The 5,412-nt window shown below is 42.9% G+C and overlaps 1 pseudogene; it reads left to right on the top strand.

Annotated features, from left to right (window-relative positions):
* Positions 1 to 2,204: 2,204 nt before the first annotated feature.
* On the top strand, positions 2,205 to 2,953 carry LOC136380788 (gamma-aminobutyric acid receptor-associated protein pseudogene; annotated as a pseudogene).
* The last annotated feature ends 2,459 nt before the right edge of the window (positions 2,954 to 5,412 follow it).

Here is a 5,412-nt window from a genome sequence, read left to right as displayed (position 1 = left end):
CTACCTTAAGAAGCTGAGAAAAGAAGAGAAAAATTAAACCCAAAATAAGTAGAAGAAAGGAACTAATAAGGAAAGCAGAAGTCAATAAAAGGGGGGAAAAGCAGTAGATAAAATTAACAAAACTATATCTGGTTCAAAAAAATTAAATCTGGTTCTTTGAAAAGATTAATAAAACTGGAAAACCTCTAGTGAGACTGATAAGGGAAAGAAGAAAGAAGACCCAAATTGTAGGGGAAACATCACTACAAAAGCTAGTAACATTAAGACATTAACAAGATATTATGAACAGTTTTATGCCAATACATTTCACCACTTAATTCAAATGGACAAATTCCTTTAAAAAAAAAAACAACCTGATGAAAATGGTATAAGAAAAAACAACTTTGCACAAGTTCTACTCTAAGAATGTAAAGTTTCACAACAGAGAAACTTGTTAATCTGGGAATCAAGTGCACTAACACTTGCTAAAGTGAGATGCATCCTCAGGAAAATACTGTGTACTGACGGTACTGTTGACTCTACCTAATTTTTACTTGCTTCAAGAAAAAAATGCCAGGCTGCAAGGAATGCAGTTAGCTGACAGCTTTCAGTCCAGGCCATGTTGTTCCTAGGCAGCCCCAGCCAATGAGGGAGCACAGCAGAGGCACTAGGGCTTGACAATTTCTGCCTGATGTGGGTTCATTTTAAAGTAATTCTAAATAATCTTTGCTCCAGGACTCCCTGTTAGGTCGGTGAAGACTTTGTCAGATTTGCAGTACTTTTTTTTTTTTTTTTTTTTGTATTTTTCTGAAGTGAGAAGTGGGGAGGCAGAGAGATGTGCCAGACCGGGATCTACCCAGCATGCCCACCAGGGGGCAATGCTCCGCCCATCTGGGCCGTTGCTCCGTTGCAACCAGAGCCATTCTAGTGCCTGAGGCAGAGGCCATGGAGCCATCCTCAGCACTCAGGACAATTTTGCTCCAGTGGAGCCTTGGCTGGGGGAGGGGACAAGAGAGACAGAGAGGAAGGAGAGGGCAAAGGGTGGGGAAGCAGATGGGTGCTTCTCCTGTGCACCCTGGCCGGAAATCAAACCAGATACTTCCATGTGCCCGGCCGATGCTCTACCACTGAGCCAACCAGCCAGGGCCAGATTTGCAGTACGTTTTGGAGCTCTTTGTGTTCAATCCTTCGTTTCCTGTAGGAAAATGGCGGGGAATTAGACTGTTGTCCTGAGACAAGTTTTTGGTGTGGACTTTGGAACGCCAAGTCCTGCCGGGGGTAGAACACTGCTCTGGCAAGGACTACTAAGATTGTTTATAGGAAGCAGCTGATCCCTATAGCCATTTTCCCACATGGCTGGGGAGCATCAGTAGGTCATCTTTCTCTGCACCTAGATCTATTGTAGACTAATTTCACCCAGGCTCTGCTAATTGGCTTGATGAGCAAAGAGACCAATAAACACTATGAGGCTGCAGAAATCTGAGCTCTCAGTCCTAGAGGTTGGGAGTCTGCTGTACCCATCTTCTCTTTTTGTGGTGTCTTGTGTGTTTTTCTTAAGTCCTGCAGCGCCTTCCTTTCGTGAACACCCATTGCTGAGCTGGTCGCGGCAGTTTCCCTTTTCCCTTTCTAAGGTGACCAATTGTCCTCCTTTAGGGAGGAGAGTCCTTCTTTTTGTAAGTTCCGTCCTCCCTCAAAAAGTGTCCTCCTACATGTCCTCCTTTTTGATATTGGAAGACTAATCTGTAAATGTCCATATTCGATCGATGCAGAGTCGATCCATTGCATGTGATGTGACGTATTTGTATCTAAATGAGTACTTTTTTCTTACAATTATTATTAAAAATTAATAGGCATCTAAGCATAATTACAATATAAAATATTACTAATGTTTTTATTATGCATTTATCATATTAGTGTATTATTGTTGCAATGAGTAAATGTTTCTTTTATTTATGATATTGTTTTCTTCCATTTATTTTTGTCCTTTTCATTATAAAAAAGTTGGTCTCCTTACTTTCACTCCTATCTGTCTCAGCATCCATTTCTGAGAAGAGCCAACTGATACACATGATGAGTTTAGAACTCAACCCTGGGTAAGATGTGGCTCTTCCAATGTACATAAAATAACTGAATGTAAAAATACATCGCCGCCTCCGCCGCCCTCCATCCCGACCACCCTCCCTGGGTTCCTCAGTCCAGTCCGGTTCAGCCCAGTTCCCAAGAGGATGAAGTTTGTATATAAAGAGGAGCATCCTTTCGAGAAGCGCCACTCTAAGGGCGAGAAGATCCGAAAGATATACGTGAACCGAGTCCCGGTGATAGTAGAAAAGGCTCCCAAAGCTCAGAGAGGAGACCTGGACAAAAAGAAATAGCTGGTGCCTTCTGATCTCACAGTTGGTCAGTTCTATGTCTTGATCCAGAAGAGAATTCATCTGTAAGCTGAGGATGCCTTGTTTTTCTTTGTCAACAATGTCATTCCACCCACCAGTGCCACGATGGGTCAGCTATACCAGGAACATCATGAAGAAGACTTCTTGCTATACATTGCCTACAGTGATGAAAGTGTCTAGGCCTGTGAACCTGCTGCGCCTGCAGTGGGGGGCCCCATGCTACAAAGAGAGAGGTGGCCCCGCTTTCCTTGAACTCCTTCCTCCCGGACCTGTGCTTCCTAATGTTTGAGGCTCTTCTCCAGAACCCCTTAATCGGAGGGTTAATGGGGGGGATGGCCTCTGGTACCTCTCCTTTCTTCTTCCATCCCCTTTCTTTATCACCTTTCCCACTCTGCTTTAGACTTGATTATCGATCTGTCACATTCAGTGATTGTTTTGGTTTCTGTTCCCTTTCTAACTGTCCTAGGGGCTTAGAACCCCAACAGTCTTTTCCTTTCACTATCTTTTTTGGGGGTAGTGGAAGGGACTGAAATTGTGGGAGGAAAGATAGGAGGCACATCAATAAAGAAGAAACCACAAAGCTGTCGAATATTTTTATTCAAATGCTCTATATTAATTAAATTATATGAGCTTTTTGCCTGACCAGGCAGTGGTGCAGTGGGTAGAGCATTGATCTGGGATGCTAAGGACCCAGGTTGAAAAACCTGAGGTCGCCATTTGAGCACAGACTCATCTGGCTTGAGTGCAGGGCTCACCAGTTTGAGAGCAGGGTCGTCAGCTTGAGCATGAGATCAGAGACATGAACCCATGGTTGCTGGCTTGAGCCCAAAGGTTGCTGGCTTAAAATGCAAGGTCACTGATTTGAGTCCAAGGTCACTGGCTTGGCTGGAGCCCCCCAGTTGAGGCACATATGAAGAAGCAATCAATGAACAACTAAGGTGTCGCACTATGAGTTGATGCTTCTCATCTGTCTTCCTTGTCCCTGTCTGTCTGTCTCTCTCTCTAACTTGCCCAAAATGACCTGGCACAAAGTAGACCTTCAGTAGATGTTCTTTACCTTTCTTTTTGTGTCATTTAGGACATGCATTTGGCTTCTAGTTAAGAGATATTCAAAATAACACTGTTACAAATAAGGTAGCCAATAGTCCAACCTGGTAAGGTGTCTTCACAGTGTAATAAATGTCCCACCCTTTTAGCTGTTCCCATCAGTCATGTGAATGAGACTATCTTGGACCCTCTAGACCAGACAACAAGCCACCAAATGATTCCAGTTGACGCTACATGAAACAGAATTACTCAGTCAGGCCTTTGCTTGATTTCCTGATTCATAAAATTGTGAGATATAACAGGTCCGTGAATAACAGTATTTCATTCAACACTGTTTTGTTATAACGTTGATGAGAAAAAAAAAAATCAATTTCCAGCCAAGGCCACTTTCTGCATCGAGTTTGCACATCCTCCCCACATCTACATGGGTTTTCTCTGGGTACTCTGATTTCTTCCTCCACTCCAGAAACATGCACATGAGGTAAGCTGGCATGGCTGCATTGTCTTAGTCTGAGTGGCTGTGGGTGTGAGTGTGCCCTGTAATGGAAGCATGTCCTGTCCAGTGTGGGTCCCGCCTGGTACCCTGAGCTGCCAGGAGAGGCTTCAACCACCTTCAACCCTGAACTGAATAAGCAGGTTGAAATAGAATTATCTAACTAGTTTTTATTAATATTTTAAATGTATTGATGACTTACAATTATTTCAATGTTTAATATTACAAGTCTTTATTTAGATTTTTTTTTACCAGAAATTAACTCTTGTTGATTTCAATTAGCTCTATGTAGTAAAATTGGTTTTGTTATATATCATTTTGCTTAGTCACAGTTTCCAAGAACCTATAGATACATTAAGTGAGGTCTTACTGTATAATAAAATGGTAATTGTCTTAAACTGTAGAATGTTGGGGTGGTTTGTTACAAAGCAATTAATAACAAGAGCACATCTCCTAATACAGAAAGAAAAAAAGTACCATAAAATCTTATACCTAATACCTTGATACAATAGCATTTGAAAGTTATTACTTTCTGTTAGGCCACCAAAGGAGGGAGGCACAAGGTCTGATGACTGTTGTATAAGAAATTTATTTATGCATCTGCGAGCAGATGGGCTGAGACCTTAGTGGCTTCAGCCCCAAGAGTCTGAGGATTCAAGCCTTTATAGGGTTAGTGAGCAAGGCTAGCCAGGAGGTTAGCCTTGACAGGGAGCCAGCAAGTTAGCCTTGACAGGGAACCCTGGAACGGTTATCCTTGACAGGGAACCATGGGGTGGGTGATGGTTAATCACTAAGCAACAGAATGTTTGGATAAGTGATGGAGGAGAGCTATGAGAACTGCCTTGGCGTCAAATCATATAGTTTTCCCTGGCTAATGGCAGTTTTGATAAGGGGCCCTGGATGTGAACCTAACACTTTTCTGATTCATTTTCATATGCTACTTGTTTTTTTTCTTTTAAAAATCTTTTATACCCATATAATTTTGTAACTCAGCTTTTTAATTTAAATATTATAAGCATGTGCCCATGTTGCTACATAACCTTAATTTAACAATAGGGTCATGGCCCTGGCCGGCTGGCTCAGTGGTGGAGCATCAGCCTGGCATGTGGAAGTCCCGAGTTCGATTCCCGGCCAGGGCACACAGGAGGAATGCCCATCTGCTTCTCCACCCTTCACTCTCTCCTTTCTCTCTCTCTCTCTCTTCCCCTCCTGTAGCCAAGGCTCAATTGGAGAAAAGTTGGCCTGGGCACTGAGGATGGCTCCATGGCCTCTGCCTTAGGTGCTAGAATGGGTCTGGTTGCAATGGAGCAATGCCTCAGATGGGCAGAGCATCGCCCCCTGGTGGGCATGCCAGGTGGATCCTGGTTGGGCGCATGTGGGAGTCTGGCTCTCTGCCTCCTCATTTCTCACTTCAGAAAAATAAAAAATTTAAAAAAAAAACAATAGTGTCATAATATGGGGAAACTTCAAATATTTTTTAAATTGAGATGCAATACACATACC

Source organism: Saccopteryx leptura, chromosome 9, assembly GCF_036850995.1.
Source record: "Saccopteryx leptura isolate mSacLep1 chromosome 9, mSacLep1_pri_phased_curated, whole genome shotgun sequence".
NCBI lineage: Eukaryota > Metazoa > Chordata > Mammalia > Chiroptera > Emballonuridae > Saccopteryx > Saccopteryx leptura.
The sequence above is the reverse complement of the archived record's forward strand: the minus strand, read 5'-3'. Positions and strand labels throughout refer to the sequence as shown.